General features: G+C 39.1%; 1 non-coding gene across 1 annotated transcript; it reads right to left on the bottom strand.

Moving 5' to 3' along the window:
- Window positions 1-12,355: 12,355 nt before the first annotated feature.
- LOC122069563 lies at window positions 12,356-12,462 on the bottom strand. The gene has a single exon (XR_006137477.1). It is a non-coding gene; the product is annotated as a small nucleolar RNA R71 (small nucleolar RNA).
- Window positions 12,463-18,843: the final 6,381 nt, after the last annotated feature.

Below are 18,843 nucleotides of genomic sequence, written 5' to 3' on the forward strand. Positions count from 1 at the left end.
GTAGGGTTTAGTGTTTGGCAGGGTTTAACGTTTTGGGTTTTGGGTTTTGGGTGTAGGGTTTAGGGTCTGGGGTTTAGGGTTTTGGGTTCAAGGTTTAACGTTTAGAGTTTAAGTTTATGGTTTGGAATTTAGGGCTTTGGGTTTTTAGGGTTTTTGATTTTTTGGTTTAGGTTTTAGTGTTTAGGATTTTGGATTTGGGGTTTAGGGTTTTGGGCTTAGGGTTTTAGCAATTGGTTTTAGGTTTTAGGATTTAGGTTTTTGGGTTTAGGTATTGGGTATAGCATTTAGGGTGCAGTGTTTAGGCTTTAGGGTTAAGGGTTAAGGTTGTAGTGTTTCGGGTTTAGGTTTAGGGTATAGATTATAGGGTTTAGGGTTTTGGGTTTTAGGCATTCATGGTTTAGGGTTTTGGGTTTGGATTTTGGGGTTTTTGGTTTAGGTTATAGGGTTTAGGGTTTAGGGTTTAGGGTTTAGGATTTAGGATTTAGGGTCTAGGGTTTTGGGTCTAGGGTTCAGGGTTTAAGGTTTAGGATTCAGGGTTCAAAGTTTAGGGTTTGGGGTGTAGGGTTTAGGGTTTAGTGATTCGGTTTAGGGTTTAGGGCTTTTGTTTTAGTGTTTAGGATTTAGGGTCTAGGTTTTGGGGTCTTGGGTTTGGGGTTTAGGGTATTGGATTTAGGGTTTAGGGTTTTGGTGTAGGGTCCAGGGTTTAAGGTTTAGGGTTTAGGGTTTAGGGATTAGGGTCTTGGGATTAGGTTTAGGGTTTCAGGTTTAGGGTTAGAGCTATGGGGTTGAGGGTTTAGGGAATGGGCTATAGGGTTTAGGGTTTAGGGTATAAGCTTTCGGGTTCAAAGTTTAAGTTTTGGGTCTAGATATTGTGGTTTAGGGTTTTGGGTCTAGAGTTTTGGGTCAAGGCTTTAGGGTTTAAGATTTAGGGTTTATTTAGGTTCTAGGGTTTGGGGTCTAGGGTTTAGGGTTTGAGGTTTAAAGTTTAGGGTTTAGGGTTTATGGTTTTGAATTTAGGCCTTATGGTTTTAGGGATTGAGAGTTTGGGGTTTTGACTTCAGTGTTTAAGGTTTAGGTTTTGGGGCTTAGGGTTTTAGGCTTAGGGTTTAAGAATTAGGTTTTAGGGTTTAGGGTTTAGGTTTTTGGGTTTATGTTTTTGGATTTAGTGTTTATGGTTTAGGGTTTAGGGTTTAGAGTTTAGGGTTTAGGGATTAAGGGTTTAGGGTTTAGGGTTCGGCTTGTGGGGTTTAGGGATTAGAGTTTAGGGGTAAAGGTTTGGGGTTTTGGGTTTAGCATTTTGGGTGTAAGGTTTTATGGTTGGAGTTTAGGGTGTAGTGTTTAGGCTTTAGGGTTAAAGGTTTAGGGTGTAGTGTTTCGGGCATAGGGTTTTGGTATAGATTATAGGGTTTGAGGTTTTGGGTTTTAGTCATTCATGGTTAAGGGCTTAGGGTTTTGGTTTTTGGGTTTTGTGTTTCCGTATAGGGATTAGGGATTTAGGGTTTTGGTCTAGTGTTTATGTTATAGGGTTTAGGGTTTAGTGTTTAGGGTTTAAGGTCTAGGGTTTAGGGTTTAGGTTGTAGGGTTCCGGGTTTAGGGTTTAGGGGTTTGGGTTTAAGATTTAGTGATTGGGTTTATGGTTTAGAATTTTGGTGTTAGTGTTTATGATGTAGGGTCTAGGGTTTAGGGTTTAGGGTTTAGGGTATTGGATTCAGGGTTTAGGGTTTAGGGTTTAGGGTGTAGGGTGTAGGGGGAAGGGTTAAAGGTTTAGGGTTTTGGGTTTTGGGTTTTGTGTATTGGATTTAGGGTTTAGGTTTAATGGTGTAGGGTGAAGGGTTTAAGGTTTGGGGTTTTGGGTTTTGGGTATTAGATTTAGGGTTTAGAGTTTAGGGTCTAGGGTAAAGGGCTTAAGGTTTAGGGTTTAGGGTTTTGGGTCTTGGGATTAGGTTTAGGGTTTAATGTTTAGGGTATTGGATTTAGGGTTTAAGGTTTAGGGTCTGGGGTAAAGGATTTATGGTTTACGGTTTAGGGTTTTGGATCTTGGGATTAGGTTTCTCGTATATGTTTTAGGGTTAGAGCTATAGGGTTTAGTGTTTTGGGATATGGCTCTAGGAATTAGGGTTTTGGGTTGGAGCTGTAGGGTTTAAGGATTAGGGTTTGGGGTTTGGGGTTTTGGGATTAAGGTATGGGGTTTATGGTCTATGGTTTAGGGTTTAGGGTTAAAGGTTTAAAGTTTTGGGTTTTAGGCATTCATAATATGGGGTTTAGGGTTTAGGTTTTGGGGTTTTGGGTTTAGGTTATAGGGTTTAGGGTTTTGGGTATAGGGGCAAGGGTTTTGGGTCTAGGGTTTAGGGTTTAGGGTTTAGTGTTTAGGTTTATGGTTTATGGTTTTGGTTTTAGTGTTTAGGATTTGGGGTCTTGGGTTTAGGGTTTAGGTTATTGGAATTTGGGTTTAGGGTTTAGGGTTTAGGGTGTAGGGTCTAGGGTTTATGGTTCGGGGTTTAGGGATTAGGGTCTTGGGATTAGGTTTAGGGTTTAGGGTTTAGGGTTAGAGCTATGGGGTTTCGGGTTTAGGGAATGGGCTATAGGGTTTATGGTTTTGGGCATAACCTTTAGCGTTCAAAGTTTAAGTTTTGGGTCTAGGGATTACGGTTTTGTGTTTGGGGTCTAGAGTTCGCGGTCAAGGATTTAGGGGTTTACGATTTAGGGTTTAGGGGTTAGGTTCTAAGGTTTGTGGTCAAGGTTTAGGGTATAGGGATTAGGGTTTAGGTTGTAGGGTTTAGGGTTTGGAGTTCAGGGTTTAGGGTTCGAGGTTTAACGTTTAGGTTTAGGGATGTAGAGTTTTGGGTTCGGGTTTTTGTGTTTAAGGTTTTGGTTTTGGGGCTTAGGGTTTTGGGGTTAGGGTTTAAGAATTAGGTTTTAGGGTTCAAGGTTTAGGTTTTTGGGTTTATGTTTTTGGATTTAGAGTTTAAGGTTTAGGGTTTAGGGTTTATGGTTTAGGGGTTAAGTGTTTAGGGTTTAGAGTTTGGCTTTTGGGGATTAGGGTTTAGTGTTTTGAGTGTACTGTTTTATGGTTCTAGTTTAGGGTGTAGTGTTTAGGCTATAGGGTTAAGGGTTTAGGGTGTAGTGGTTCGGGTTTAGGGTTAGTGTATAGATTATAGGGTTTAAGGTTTTGGGTTTTAGTCATTCTTGGTTAAGGATTTAGTGTTTAGGTTTTTGGGTTTTGGTTTAGGGTATAGGACTTAGGGATTTAAGGATTGTGGTCTAGTGTTTAGGTTAGGGTTTGGGGTCTAGGGTTTCGGGATGAGGTTGTAGGGTTCAGGGTTTAGGGTTTAGGTTTTTGGGTTTAGGATTTAGTGATTGGGTTTATGGTTTAGAATTTATGTTTTAGTGTTTAAGATTTAGGGTCTAGGGTTCAGGGTCTAGGGTTTACGGTTTAGGGTATTGGATTCTGGGTTTAGGGTTTATAGTGTAGGGTGAAGGGTTTAAGGTTTAGGGTTTAGGGTTTTGGGTAATGGATTTAGTGTTTAGGGTTTTGGGTAATGGATTTAGGGTGTTGGGAGAAGGGTTTAAGGTTTGGGGTTTTGGGTTTCGGGTATTGGATTTAGGGTTTAGGGTTTAGGGTATTGGGTAAAGGGTTTAAGGTTTAGGGTTTTGGGTTTTGGGTCTTGGGATTAGGTTTAGGGTTTAGGGTTTAGGGCATTAGATTTAGGGTTTAGGATTTAGGGTCTAGGGTAAAGGTTTTAATGTTTAGGGTTTAGGGTTTTGGATCTTGGGATTGGGTTTAGGGTTTAGGGTTTTGGGATTAGTATTTGGGGTTTATGGTCTATGATTTAAAGTTTTGGGTTAAAGGTTTAAAGTTATGGGTTTTGCGTTTTTGGTTTTCGGTTTTCGGTTTAGGGTCAATGGTTTAGGGTTCAGAATTTAGGGATTAGGGTTTAGTGTTTAGTGTTAAGGGTTAAGAGTTATTGGTTGTGGGTTTAGGGTTTAGTGTTTATGGATTAGGGTTTAGGGTTTAGGGTTTAAGGGTTAGGTTCTAGGGTTTGGGGTCTAGGTTTAGGATCCCGTGTTTACGGTTCAGAGTGTAGGGTTTAGTTTTCGGCGGTGTTTAACATTTAGGGTTTTGGGTTTAGGGTGTAGGGTTTAGGTTTGGGGTTTAGGATTATGGGTTTAGGGTTCATGATTTAAAGTTTAGTGTTAAAGGTTTAGGGTTTGGAATTTAGGGCTTTGGGTTTTAGGGTTTTAGATTTTTGGGTTTATGTTTTAGTGTTAAGGATTTAGTATTTGGGGTTTAGGGTTTTGGGCTTAGGGTTTAAGGAATAGGTTTTAGGGTTTAGGATATTGGTTTTTGGTTTTAGGTTTTTTGATTTAGAGTTTAGGATTTAGGGTTTTGGGTTTAGGGTTTAGAGGTTAAGGGGTTTAGGGTTCAGGGTTCAAGGTTTGGTGTTTAGGGTTTAGGGTTTAGAGATTAGGGGTAAGGGTTTAGGTTTAGGGTTTAACATTTTTGGTGTAGGGTTTTATGGTTTTGGGTTTAGGGTTTTGGGTAAAGGTACTAGGTATAGGGTTTAGGGTGTAGTGTTTAGGCTTTAGGGTTAAGGGTTTAGGGTGTACTGTTTCGGGTTTAGGTTTAGGGTATAGATTATAGGGTTTAGGGTTTTGGGTTTTAGGCATTCATGGTTTAGGGTTTAGGGTTTAGGGTTTAGGTTTTGGGGTTTCGGGTTTAGGTTATAGGGTTTTGGGTCTCTGGTTTAGGGTTGAGGGTGTAGGATTCAGGGTTCAAAGTTTGGGGTTTAGGGTTTAGGGCCTAGGGTTTTGGGTCTAGGATTTAGGGATTAGGGTGTAGGACTCAGTGTTCAAAGTTTAGGGTTAAGGGTTCCGGGCTTAGGGTTTAGTGATTAGGTTTATGGTTTAGGGTTTAGGGTTTTGGTTTTAGTGTTTAGGATTTAGGGTCTAGGTTTTGGGGTCTTTGGTTTAGGGTTTAGGTTATTAGATTTAGGGTTTAGGGATTCGGGTCTTGGGATTAGGTGTAGGGTTTAGGGTTTAGGGTTAGAGCTACGGGGTTTAGGGTTTAGGGTTTAGGGAGTAGGCTATAGGGTTTAGGGTTTAGGGTTTAGGGTATAAGCTTTAGGTTTCAAAGTTTAAGTTTTGGGTCTAGGGATTACGGTTTAGGGTTTTGGGTCTAGAGTTTGGGGTCAAGGCTTTAGGGTTTAAGGTTTAGGGTTTAGGGGTTAGCTTCTAGGGTTTGGGGTCTAGGGTTTAGGGTATAGGGATTTGGGTTTAGGGTGTTGGGTTTAACGTTTGGGGTTTGGGGTTTGGGGTTTAGGGTTTAGGGTTTGAGATTTACCATTTAGGGTTTAGGGTTTAGGGTTTCGAATTTTGGTCTTAGGGTTCGAGGGAGTTAGAGTTTTGGTTTTAGGTTTCAGTGTTTAGGATTTTTGTTTTGGAGTGTTTCGAGTTTTGCGCTTAGGGTTTTAGAAATAGGTTTTTGGGTTTTGGGTTTAGGTTTTTGGGTTTATGTTTTTGGATTTAGTGTTTATTTTTTACGATTTAGGGTTTAGGGGTTAAGGGTTTGGGGTTTAGGGTTCGACTATTGGGGTTTAGGGATTAGAGTTTTGGGGTAAAGGTTTGGGGTTTTGGGTGTAAGGTTTTATGGTTGAAGTTTAGGGTGTTATTTTTAGGCTTTAGGGTTAAGGGTTTAGGGTGTAATGTTTCAGGTTTAGGTTTAGGGTATGGATTGTAGGGTTTAAGGTTTTAGGTTTTTGGCATTCATGGTTAAGGGTTAGGGGTTTTGGTTTTTGGGTTTTTTGTTTAGGGTATAGGGCTTAGGGATTTAGGGTTTAGGGTCTAGTGCTTAGGTTATGGGGTTTAGGGTTTAGTGTTTAAGGTTTAGGGTCTAGGGTTTGGGGTCTAGGGTTTCGGGTTTCGGGTTTAGGATGTTGCGTTCAGGGTTTAGATTTTAGGGTTTTAGGTTTTGGGTTTAGTGATTAGATTTGGGCATAGGGATTGGGTTTAGGGTTTAGGGTTTAGGGTTTAGGGTCTAGGGTTTTGCATTTTTGGTTTAAAATTTAGGGCTAATGGTTTTGGGTTCAAGATTTAGGGATTAGGGTTTAGTGTTTAGTGTTTAGGGTTAATGGCTTTTTGTTTTGGATTTAGGGTTCAGTGTTTATGGATTAGGGTTTAGGGTTTTGGGTTTAGGGTTTGGGGTTTTGGGTTTGGACTTAGTGTTTAGGATTTAGGGTTTGGAATTTAGGATTCAGTGTTTAGGGTCCAGCATTTAGGCTTTAGGGTTTAGGGTTTAAGATTTAGGGTCTATGGTTTGGGCTCTTAGGTTTAGGGTGTAGGGTCTTTGTTTTTTGGACTAGCGTTTAGGGTTTAGGCAATAGGGCTTAGGGCTTAGGGCTTAGGGTTTTGGGTTTAGGGTTTAGGGTTTAGGTTTTATTTTTTAGGGTTTACGGTTTGAGGTTAAGATTAAAGGTTTAGGGTTCAAGTTTTAGGTTTTAGAGTTCTATGTTTGTGGTTTAGGGTTTAGGGTCTGGGGTTTAGATTTTTAGGTTTTGGGTTTAGGGTTTAGTGCTTTTGGTTTCGGGTGTAGGGATCAAGTTTAGGGTTTTTGTTTTAGGGTTTAGGATTAATGGTTTAAAGTATAGGGTTTTGTGTTTTTGGTTTAAAGTTTAGGGTTAATGGTTTAGGGTTCCGGATTTATGGGTTTTGGGTTTTCGGTTTAGGGTTTAGTGTCTACGGATTAGGTTTTCGGGTTTAGGGTTTAGGATTTAGGATTTAGTGTTTTGGGTTTAGGGTTTACTGTGTTTGGTTTTGGGTGTAGGGATCAGGCTTAGGGCTTTGGTTTTACAGTTTAGGTTTAAAGGTTTAAAGTTTATGATTTTGCATTTTTTGTTTAAAGTTTAGGGTTAATGATTTAGGGTTCAGGATTAAGGGATTTGGTTGTTTAGTGTTTAAGGTTATGGGTTTTGGGTTTTGGGTTTTGGGTTTTGGGTTTAGGTTTTGTGTTTATCAATTAGGGTTTAGGGTTTAGGATTTACGGTATAAGCTTTAGGATTTGTAGTTTAGGTTTTGCTTTTTAGGGTTTAAGATTTGGGGTTTAGGGTTTTGAGTTTTTGTTTTTGGGTTTAAGGATTAGGTTTTAGGGTTTTGGGTTTTGGGTTTTGGGTTTTGTGCTGAGGTTTTAGGTTTTAGTGTTTACGGCTTACCGTTTAGGTTAATGGTTTAGGGTTCAGGTTTTAGGGTTTATGGTTTAGTGTTTCTCGTCTACGGTTTTGGGTTTAGAGAGTAGGGTCTAGGGTTTTGGATTGATGGTATAGGCTTTAGGCCTTAAGGTTTAGGGTTTAGCGTTTTGGGTTTAAGGTTTAGGGTTTAGGATTTTAGGTTTAGGGTTTAGGGTTTAGGGTTTAGGGATTAGGGTTTAGGTTTTTGGGTTTAGCGTTTAGGTTTTAGGTTTTAGGGTTTAGGGTTTTAGGTTTAGGTTAAAGGTTTAAGGGGTTCAGGTTTTAGGGTTTAGGGTTTAGTGTTTATGGTTTTGGGTTTATGGTATTGGGTTTTGGGTTTTGGGTTTAGGGTTTAGTGTTTTGGGTTTTGGGCGTAGGGATTGGATTTAGGGTTTAGGTTTTAGGGTTTTGCGTTTTTGGTTTAAAATTTAGGGCTAATGGTTTAGGGTTCAAGATGTAGGGATTAGGGTTTGGTGTTTAGTGTTTAGGGTTAAGGGTTTTTGGTTTTGGGTTTAAGGTTCCGTGTTTATGGATTAGGGTTTAGGGTTTTGGATTTAGGGTTTGGGGTTTTGGGTTTGGGCTTAGGGTTTAGGATTTAGGGTTTGGAGTTTAGGATTTAGTGTTTAGGGTCCAGGGTTTAGGCTATAAGGTTTAGGGTTTAAGAATTAGGGTCTAGGGTTTGGGGCTTGGGTTTAGGTTTTAGGGTCTTTGTTTTTGGACTAGGGATTAGGGCTTAGGCCATAGGGCTTAGGGCTTAGGGCTTAGGGTTTAGGGTCCGGTGTTTGGGATCTATGGTTTAAGGTTTAGGGTTTAGGGTTTAGGGTTTAGGATTAAGGGTTTAGGGTTTAGGGTGTGGGGTCTAGTGTTTAGGGATTAAGGTTTTTGCTTTTGGTTTAGGGTTTAGTTTTTAAGGTTTAGGGTTTTCTGTGTAGGGTTTAGGGGTTTTGGGTTTTGGGGTTTTGGGTTTGTGGTTTAGGCTTTAGTCTTAAGTGTTTGTGGTTTATGTTTTAGGGTTTACGTTTTAGGATTTTTAGGGTTTTGGGTCCAGGTTTTTGTCTATAGGGTTTAAGGCTTAAGGTTTAAAGTCCAGCGTTTGGGGTCTAGTGTTTAGGGATTAGGGTTTAGGGTTTATGGTGTAAGATTTGTGGTTTAGGGTTTAGGCTATAGGATTTAGGGTTTAGGGCTAGGGTCTAGGGATTTTGATTTATGGTTTAGGGCTTAGGGTTTAGTGTTTAGGGTTTATGGTTTTCGGTTTTAGGCATTTGTGGTTCAGGGTTTAGGTTTTAGATTTTGGGGTTTTTAGTTTAGGATTTAGGTGTTTGGGATTTAGGGTTTCGGTTTTAGGGTATAGTGTTTTGGATTTAAGTTTTAAGGTTTAGGTTTCATGGTATAGGGCTTTTGGGGTTAGGGTTTTGGTTTAGGGCTTTAGGGTTTAGGGATTAGGGTTTAGGGTTTAGGGATTATGGTTTAGGGTTTATGAATTAGGGTTTAGGGTTCAAGGTTTAAGGTTTATGGTTTTGGGTTTTGGGTTTTGGGTTTTGGGTTTTGGGTTTTGGGTTTTGGGTTTTTGGTTTTGGGTTAATGGTATAGGATACAGCTTTTAGGTATTAAGGTTTAGGGTTTAGTGTTAAGAGTCTAGGGTTTGGGGTTTTGGGTTAGGGGTTTAGGGTTTAGTGTTCATGGTTTAGGGTTTAGGGTTTAGGGTTTTGGGTTTTGGGTTTTGGGTTTTGGGTTTTGGGTGTAAGGTTTTGGGTTTTGGTTTGAAGGTTTAGGATTTAGGGTACAGGCTTTAGGCTTTAGGCTTTAGGCTTTAGGCTTTAAGGCTTAGGGTTTAGGGTTTGGGGTTTGGGGTTTGGGGTTTTGGGTTTGGGGTTTTGGGTTTAGGGTTACGGGTTGTGGTTTTAGGATTTAGGGTTTAGGGGTTAGGGTATAGGGTTCTGGGTTTAAGGTATAGGGTTTGGGGTTTAGGGTTTAGGGTTTAAGGTCAAGGGTTTTGGGTTTGTGGTTTTAGGCTTTCAAGGATTAGGGTCTATGGTTTGGAGCCTAGGGTTATGGGTTTAGGCCATTGGGTTTAGGGTTTAGTTTTTAGGGTTTACGGTATATAGTTTGGGGTCTACGGTTTTTGGTTTAGGGTATTGGACTTAGGGTTTAGGGTTTAGGATGTAGGGGTTAGGGTTTAGGGTGTAGGGTTTTGTGTTTAAGGATTAAGGTTTAGGGTTTAGGGTTTAGGGTTTAGGGTTTAGGGTTTAGGGTTTAGGGTTTAGTATTTAGGGTTTAGGGTTTAGGGTTTAGGGTTTTGGGTGTAGGATTTAGGGTTTAGGGTTTAAGGTTTGGGGTTTAAGGTTTGGGGTTTAGGCTTTAGGATTCAATGTCTGGGGTTTATATTTTTGGGTTTATCTCTTAGGATTTAGGGTTTAGGGTCTAGGGTTTATGACATAGGGTTTAGGGTTTAAAGTTTAGTGTGTAGGGTTTAGGGTCTAAGGTTTAGGGTTTAGGGTTTAGGGTTTATGGTATAGGATATAGGGTTTAGGGTTAAGGGCGTAGGGTGTAGGGTGTAGGGTGTAGGGTGTAGGATTTAGGGTCTATGGCTAGGGGATGAGCACATTTATGTGTGAAATCTAGAGTAGTAAATCATGCATTTTACATATTTAGAATGGAGCTACCTTGGGTTTTACTCTCTTTTTTCAGGTTTTATACTTTCAATGCCTTAAGGACTATCGAGCTCTATATCTCTAATTTTACACGTAAAGAGATCCTATTTCTTTTCATGGTTGCCAAGAGGATGAAATTATGAGCAAGATGGATGAAATTCGTTTGGTCAACCGTACAAGTGATTTTTCTTTTCGGGCAAGAAAAAGAATAATGGATCAGAACTGAACCGAGATGCAGAACCAGCCCGTCTGTAATTGTCCCAAGGGTATAAGGAATATTCTAAATGCCAACAAGGATCAATGGACCACATCCTTAAGTGATTGAAGATTCGTTTTTGGTAACAACAACTATCTAGCGTAGTTGGTGAGCTGTGGTGTGCAAAATCTCTTCCTTATTAGGAGGTCTCAAGTTCGAACCTTTTAGCTGCTATTTTGTTGAGGTTTTTTTTGGAATATTTTCTCTCTCCTACTCATCACTCAAAGGAGGTCGTTTTCTCTCTTCTCTCTCCTCCACCTCATAAAAAAATCATCCAAGGAGATCCACCCTTGGATGTCCTTCTCTCTCCCCTATTCCCTATAAAAGGGAGTCCACAAAACTCTAAAAAATTGTCCCTCTCTTCCTCTCTAATTCATTCTTCTTCTGGGGTTTTTTTTTGTTTCTCTATCTCTTTCTCTATCTCTAGTTCTAGGTTTATGCTTTAAACACTTTTGTAAGTTCTTTTATTCAATTAATGCTAGCACTTTTATTTTGATTCAGTCTTTTATTTTTATTATTTAAGTAATTGAAGTTGTAATTTTCAAGTTCTAGTTCTAGGCTTAGTTCTAGGTGATAAGAACAAGCTATGAAGCATGTCTTTCAAGTTCAATTTTTTTCTTCAGATTTGTTTTCTCTAGCATTAAAAATTTCAATTTGGTTTATTTTAGATCTGGTTTTAGTACTGATAGTATTTCAAATCGATCAAGTTTTCAGTTCGAGGGTTGAAGTTCAAGTAAGTAGACTCCTTCAGTAGTCTTCTCTCCCCCCTCTCATTCCCTCTTCTGACTACCCTTTCTTTCTTAATTTAGGATTTTAATTTCAGTCGTTATATTATTGCTATCCCTTTCCCCCAAGGTTCATGGCTGGTGTATGTGTTGGCTTTGCCCCTCCTAGCCATAGAACCATCAATTTATTGTTTTTATTTTAATTGTCTCCCTTTCCTTAAAGCCAAGTAGAGTAACCCTTGTAAGAGTGACTCTCTGGTCAAGTAGGGAAGCTCATATTATGATGCATCCCTCGGGCTAAGTAGAGAAACCTACTTGTGAGTCTCTCTCTAGCTTTCTCCCTTTCTTTTACTTTATTTTTATTTCAGCATTTTTTTCCTTCATTTTTAATTGCGTGGGTTGTTTATTTTTAGTTATTTATTTATTTAATTTTAATTGCGTGGCTTGTGTCTTTAAATTCTTAGATGACAAATGGTTAGGACATTATTTTAGATACATATGTTTAGGACGGTAGTCAGAATTAGATCACAACCATTAATAGGTTCACTCTCGCATTATTAAAAGAAATAAAAAAATAAAGTGGCTGCTCTCCCTGTGTTTGACCCGTAGCTACATTGATCTGTACACTTGCGGTTCCATTTTAAATCTCAAATAAGTTTTTGGCACCGTTACCGGGGAGAGAGTTCCATATTATTTTTCGCTATCTTTTGATAAATCGGAGTGTTTTTTTTGCTTTGTTTTGTTTTTCCTTTTCTTTTATTGAATTCCTGAGAAGAATAACTTACAATAATAGTTGTATTGGTGGAGGTCGCCATGCCTCACAGTATGATAAAGACAGGTTTTGCCCTGTAGCAGTACCTCAGGAATTGACCTGAGCAACCCCGGATGCCTGTTGGTAAGCTCCCAAAAAGCCAAAATTAAAATAAAAAAAAAATCAAAAAGTCATTAAAAAAAAAAAGTTTTGCTATCCATTCTTTTGTGCTTGTCTTACTTTAGTTGTGGGTAGTTTTCTATTGCATGAGTGTTAAATAGGTACGTAATACTAAGAATCGGTTAGAAAGAAGAGATCCAACAAGTAGTGACCCAATACGTTTTCTCTCTTTAAAACCCTTCAATATGGGAGACCAACAGCAAAACCCTTCACATAAATCTTTGAAAGATAGGTTCTACCCTGCTAGAACAGCCCAACCTTCCTTCATAGTTCTACCACAAGCCCAGGACAATAATTTTGAACTTAAATCTCAATACATCACTATGTTGCCCCACTTCCATGCATAGACCTCTGAGGATGCACACTTATTTCTAAGGGAATTTGAAGAGGTATGTGTTCTAATTAAGATCCAACAGCTTTCTGATGATGCTGCTAAGCTTAGGTTTATCACTTTTGCATTGAACGACCAAGTTAAGAAGTGGTTGTGTGGGTTACCCACAAATTCCATAACCTCATGGGAACAGTTCACAGTTGTCTTCCTTAAGAAGTTTTTACCAACTCACAAGACCAATAAGCTTAGAAGTGATATCCTTCAGTTTAGGCAAAAGCCTAGTAAGTCATTTTCCAAACTTATGGAGAGATTCAAGGATCTACTCCAAGAATGCCCTCACCATGGCCTAGACCTATGTCATTTATGTTAAATAATTTATGAGGGTATTGATTACCCAACTAAACAAATGATGGAGTCTATGTGCCCTGAGGGATTCACATCCTTTACAGATGAAGGAAAGGCATAGGAATTCTTACGTGACTTAGCTGACAAAACCCGTGAGTGGGAATCCACCCAAGAGAGTGAAAGAACCATAGGAGGAAAAAGATATTTTGTGGATGGGATGGTAGCAAAGGAAGCCCATTTGGATAGCCTAATCAAGAGGATTGAGGCTATTGTTCCTAGAGAGCCATCATCAGTCAATTTGGTTAAGATTTGTGCTTGGTGCCAGTCCCCTGGACATGTCATAGTAGAATGCCCCAACACCTCTAAGGGCACTTCTAATGATAGTGTTAATGCCTTATACAAAAATAATCTATATAGTAACACCTACAATCCAGGATGGAGAAATCACTTAAATTTCTCTTGGAAGCAGAGCAACCAAGCAGTGCCTTCCAATTTTCATAATCAAGGTCAACCTGGACCCCAAAAGCCTCCCTTTGTACAACAATCTTTTTTTCAAAATACTTTTCCTAGGTCAAATGTAGGACCTCAGGCTAGTTTTCATAGGGCCCCTCTCCTATCATCTTATCAGCAACCCCCTGGGTTTACCAACATCGGAGAGATAAGTAGAATAAGTGACTTGGAAAAAAATATGGCCCTCCTCATGACAAGCCATCAAAATCTTATGAGAGAACTTACCCAAGTTGTCTCAATTATGCGTGAGAGGGAGAATGGAACTTTACCCAGTCAACCAGAGCCTAACCCTCGGCATCATCAGCCTATTAGTTCACAAACATCAACTAATGCACCACTGAATATAGTTCAAGGTCAGACCCAACAAGGGCCCTCTAACTAATGTAATGCTGTTTATGCCCTTAGGAGTGGTAGAGAGTACCAACAGAGCGTTCCTAAATCTTCCTCATCTATTACTCCGGTTAACTCTCCTTCAGTTGAGGACACAAGTGTGCCTCTTGTTCCAGGTTCATCTGATGAACCTAAAGATTTTTCTGAAACTAAAGATGATTTGGTTGAGGAAACCAAAAATGATTCTTCTGAACAGGAGTAAATCCCTAACAGTCCTTATGTTCATCCTGTCCCATTTTCTAATCGTTTGGTAAACAAAAGGAAGACTGCTTCCATGGACAAAATTTTAGAAGTTTTCAAAAAGGTAGAAGTGAACATCCCTCTTTTGGATGCCATATCCCAGATCCCCGCCTATGCAAAGGTACTGAAAGATTTGTGTACTCACAAATGTATCACTAGTGTGCCTAAAAAGGCGTTCTTGGCAGGTAACATTAGGTCCATAATTACTCAGCCTATAGCAGCCAAGTATAAGGATCCAGGGAGCCCTACCATAGCTTGTGTCATAAGCAACACCTACATTGAGCATGCCTTACTTAACCTTGGCGCAAGTGTGAATCTTTTACCTTACCATGTGTACAAGCAACTTGGATTGGGAGAATTGAAAGCCACTGGAACTACTCTTCAGTTGGCAGGTAGGTCTGTTAAAATTCCTAAAGGGATGGTTGAGGATGTCTTACTAAAGATGGGGGAATTTATTTTTCCTGTTGATTTCATTGTGTTAGATACTAAGCCCTTCTCAACCAATGATGAGATCCCAATAATTCAAGGAAGACCATTCTTGGCTACCAGTGATGCATTAATCAATTGCCGGAATGGTTTTCTAAGATTATCTTTTGGTAACCAAACTATTGAGTTTAACATGTTTAGGATTGGCAAGCAACCACATATAGAAGAAGAGATCAATATGCTTGAGGATTTTCTGTTTTTTTCTGATGATTTAGTTACCAACTTTGATATTGATTTTGATTCAGAATTCCAAGAGTGTATGGTTGAGTTGGATGATGACAGTGAAAATTTCTTTTCTGAAGTCTTGAGTCTTCACACACTTGTGGAGCCCTTAGGACCCCTTTCCAATTCCATTCCCAAACCTTCCATAGTTGAGCCCCCTAAGCTAGATCTTAAGGAGTTGCCATCTAATTTGAGGTATGCTTTCCTAGGGCCTGACCAGACTCTTCCTATAATAATTTCTTTGAATTTGACTTCTAGCCAGGAAGAGGAGTTACTTAAAGTGTTAAAAGATAATAAGGAAGCCATTAAGTAAGAGATCCTAAAGTGCTTGGATCATGGAATAATTTATCCTATTTATGACAGCCAATGGGTAAGCCCAATTCACGTAGTGCCTAAGAAGTCTGGTGTGACTGTAGTTCCTAATGCCAATAATGAGTCGATCCCTACCCGTATCCAAACAGGATGGCGTGTGTGCATTGACTATAAGAAACTTAATGTGGCGACCTGGAAGGACCACTTCCCATTGCCATTCATTGACCAGATGTTAGAGAGGTTAGCTAGACATGAATACTATTACTTTCTTGATGGATATTCTGGCTATAACCAAATCCCAATTGCTTTAGAGGACCAACATAAGACCACTTTTGCATGACCATATGGAACATTTGCTTACAGGCATATGCTCTTTGGGCTATGCAATGCCCCTACTACGTTCCAACGATGCATGATAAGCATTTTTTCTGACATGGTCAAAAAATTTTTGGAAGTATTTATGGATGACTTTTCAATTCATGGGAATTCCTATTCTGAATGTCTTCATCATCTTTCCCTAGTTTTGAAAAGGTGCATATCTAGAATTTGGTTTTGAATTGGGAGAAATGTCATTTTATGGTTAAATCTGGTATTGTTTTAGACTATGTAATATCCAAGGAGGGAATTAAGGTAGATAGAGCCAAAGTAGATTTAATTGATAATTTACCACCTCTTCAATCTGTTAAGGACGTCCGATCTTTTTTAGGGCATGCGGGCTTCTACAAAAGGTTTATTAAGAACTTTAGTCAGTTAGCCCGACCTCTCACTTCATTACTTGCCAAAGATCAAACTTTTGAGTTTTCTAAAGAGTACCTAGAATCCTTCAAACAACTTAAGAAGGAGTTGACCAATGCACCCATTGTTCAACCACTTGTTTGGACTGAACCTTTTGAACTGATGTGTAATGCTTCAGATTTTGCCAAAGGAGTAGTTTTGGTTCAAAGGATTAATAAGTTGCCCACTGTCATTTATTATGCTAGTAGGACCTTAAATGATGCACAACTCAATTATACAACCACTGAAAAAGAATTTTTAACGGTTGTGTTTGCATTAGAAAAGTTTCAGTCTTACTTAGTTGGTTCACATGTGGTGGTGTATACTAATCATTCTGCTCCCAGATACTTAGTTCAGAAGAAGGATGCCAAAGCCCATCTCATTAGGTGGGTTTTACTTTTGCAAGAGTTTGATTTAGAAATTAGGGATAAAAAATGAGTTGAAAACCTAGTTGAAGACCATTTATCCTGGCTTTCCAATTCCTTGACTGTAGATTCTCCAGTCAACAGGAACTTTCCAGATGAACAGTTATTTACAGTGTCCAGTGAACCATGGTTTGCTGACATTGTCAACTTCTTAGTTTCAAGTGTGACTCCGGATCACTGGTCCACCCAAGATAAGTATAGATTTCATTCCCAAGTTAAGCACTTTTTCTGGGATGATCCTTATTTGTTTAAGATATGTCCAGATCAAATTATTCGATGATGTGTTCCTGATCATGTGCAACATTCTGTTATCTCTTTTTCTCATGATCATGCATATGGTGGACACTTTGGACCTAAGAAGACTGCTGCAAAGGTTCTCCAATGCGGATTTTATTGGCCCACTCTTTTTAGAGATGCTTTTGATTTTTACAAGGCTTGTCCCGCCTGCCAGTCTTTTGGCGGTATCAATAAGAGGAACATGATGCCTCTCAACCCTATTTTAGTAGTTGAGATCTTTGATGTATGGGGCATCGATTTTATGGGACCATTCCCTAATTCCTTTGGGAATTTGTACATACTTTTGGCCATTGATTATGTTTCTAAATGGATAGATGCCATACATGTAAATCTAATGACCACAAAGTGGTGGTCCAGTTTATTGAAGAGAACATTTTTTCTCACTTTGGTGGACCACGTGCAATAATTAGTGATAGGGGTACACATTTTTGTAATCGGTCTTTTGAGACCTTAATGAAAAAGTATGGGATCACCCATAAGTTATCTACCCCTTATCACCCCCAAACTAGTGGCCAAGTGGAGGCGTCTAATAGGCAGATCAAACAAATCTTGGAAAAAACTGTTAATCCCAACCGTAATGATTGGTCCCTTAGGCTCATTGATGCCTTGTGAGCCCATCGGACTGCATTCAAGACCGACCTTGGTCAGTATCCCTACTGTTTGGTGTATGGGAAAGCTTGTCACTTACCAGTTAAGTTGGAGTATAAGGCCTTTTGGGCCATCAAGAAGCTCAACTTTGATTTGTCTGATGCGGGAATTCACTGTAGGCTCCAACTATCTGAGTTAGAGGAACGTAGGAATGATGCCTATGAAAGTTCTAGGATTTACAAGAAAAAGACCAAAGGTTTCCATGATAAGCACATTCTGCGCAAATCTTTTGCAATTGGTGATAAGGTCTTATTGTACCACTCTCGATTGCATCTTTTTCCTGGTAAACTTAGATCCCAATGGGATGGCCCATTTATTGTCCATAATGTATATCCCTATGGGGCTGTGGAGATTTTGAATCTAGGAACAAGGGTAATTTCGAAGGTTAATGGTCAGCGTTTGAAGCCATTCCTCGAGTTTCCTAATACTGGTAGTGAAGAGGTCATGGATCTCCTTAAACCTCTTTATACTAATGACTAAGTTTTAATCAGTATGACCCCCTTGCATTGTCTTCATTTTTAATTCTTTCCATGCATTGAGGATATTGCATGACTTAAGTGTGGGGGAGGGAAACCAGTTTTAATTTTTTTCACTTTGTTTTGTTTTTTTTTCTTTTTATTTTTGAGTTTGCTAAGAATGAAGTCCTATTTTGGCTTTTGGCTAATGATTAGACCATTCGGTTGCTTGATGTATGAAAATAAAAGTTTTGATTAAGGTACCCAATTTGAACGTATAAAAACCCTGTTGAGAAGAAAGAAACAAGCATGTGCCTTGAGATGGGACTTTCTTTTGAAAAATAAGAGACCCCTATTTTATGGTGATGGACCATATGTAAGTCTGTGGGTTCCTTGTAGTTTTGATTTGGAGTTGAGACATTCTTTTTAATTTGGCATAGGTTGACAAATGCACAATTTTAAATGAAATGTGAAATGTGGTATAAAGAAGAATAAGAGTTGATTCCCTTGGAACTAGACAGGGCATTGCGCCTCAGGAAGCGTGGTGTCTTGATTGAAATTCCTTGGGAGGAAACTTCTAAAGGAACACTAGCATCACTGTCTATGTGTGCATATGCAAAAAGCGAAGCTATATAGTAACTTGGGTGTCTGGTGTTTGCTCCACCATGTCATTCAGGCCAAAAGTAGTGGAGTAGACTAGAGTTTAAGCGAAAAAAAAAAGCAAAAAAATGTGCAAATTTCATTAATGCTTAGGAATATGTTTTAGTCAAAAATACCCCAACACCTTAGTCATTGGTTCCCTATTTCTTCACAAGCGGTTTGCCTTAAGATAAGGATGTTTTGGAACAGACAAGGTTAGTTCCAAATTAAGAAATATGCTAGTGTGATAAGCACATTTATGTGTGAATGGAGCTACCTTGTGTTTTACTATCTTTTTGCAGGTTTTATATTTTCAAAGCCTTGAGGACTATCGGACGCTATATCTTCAATTTTACACATAAAGATGTCATATTTCTTTTCATGGTTGTGAAGAGGATGAAATTCTGAGAAAGATGGACGTGTTCAATTAAAAGTACACATTCGTTTGGTCACCCGTACAAGTGATTATTTTTTTCGGGCAAGAAAAAAGAATAATGGATTAGAACTGAACCGAGATGCAGAACTAGCCCATTTGCAGTTGTCGCAGAGGTACAAGGAATATTCCAAATGCCAATAAGGATCGATGGACCACATCCTTAAGTGATTGAAGATTGGTTTTTGGTAACAACAACTACCTAGCGTAGTTGGTGAGCTATAGTGTCCAAAATTCCCTTACTAACCAAGAGATCTCAAGTTCGAATCTCAGGGTTGTTTTTTTAAAAGAATTTTGTTGAAGATTTCTTGCTTTTCACTCACTTAAAGCACTAAGGGCATGGAGGGGATTTTCACATCAAATTAGAAGCAAGGAAAATCGTCGAAGGGCAAGAAGAGAAGAAAAAAAAAGGAAAGAAAAAAAAAAAGGAGAAATAAAGATTGTCCAAATCTTCTCTCTCCTCCACATCATCACCAAAAATTGTCCAAATCACACAAACCAAGAAGAAAATCATCCCTTAGAGGGAGAAAAAAAAATAGAAATAAATTAGAAA

This window comes from Macadamia integrifolia, unplaced genomic scaffold (genome assembly GCF_013358625.1).
Source record: "Macadamia integrifolia cultivar HAES 741 unplaced genomic scaffold, SCU_Mint_v3 scaffold651, whole genome shotgun sequence".
In the NCBI taxonomy this organism is placed as follows: Eukaryota; Viridiplantae; Streptophyta; class Magnoliopsida; order Proteales; family Proteaceae; genus Macadamia; species Macadamia integrifolia.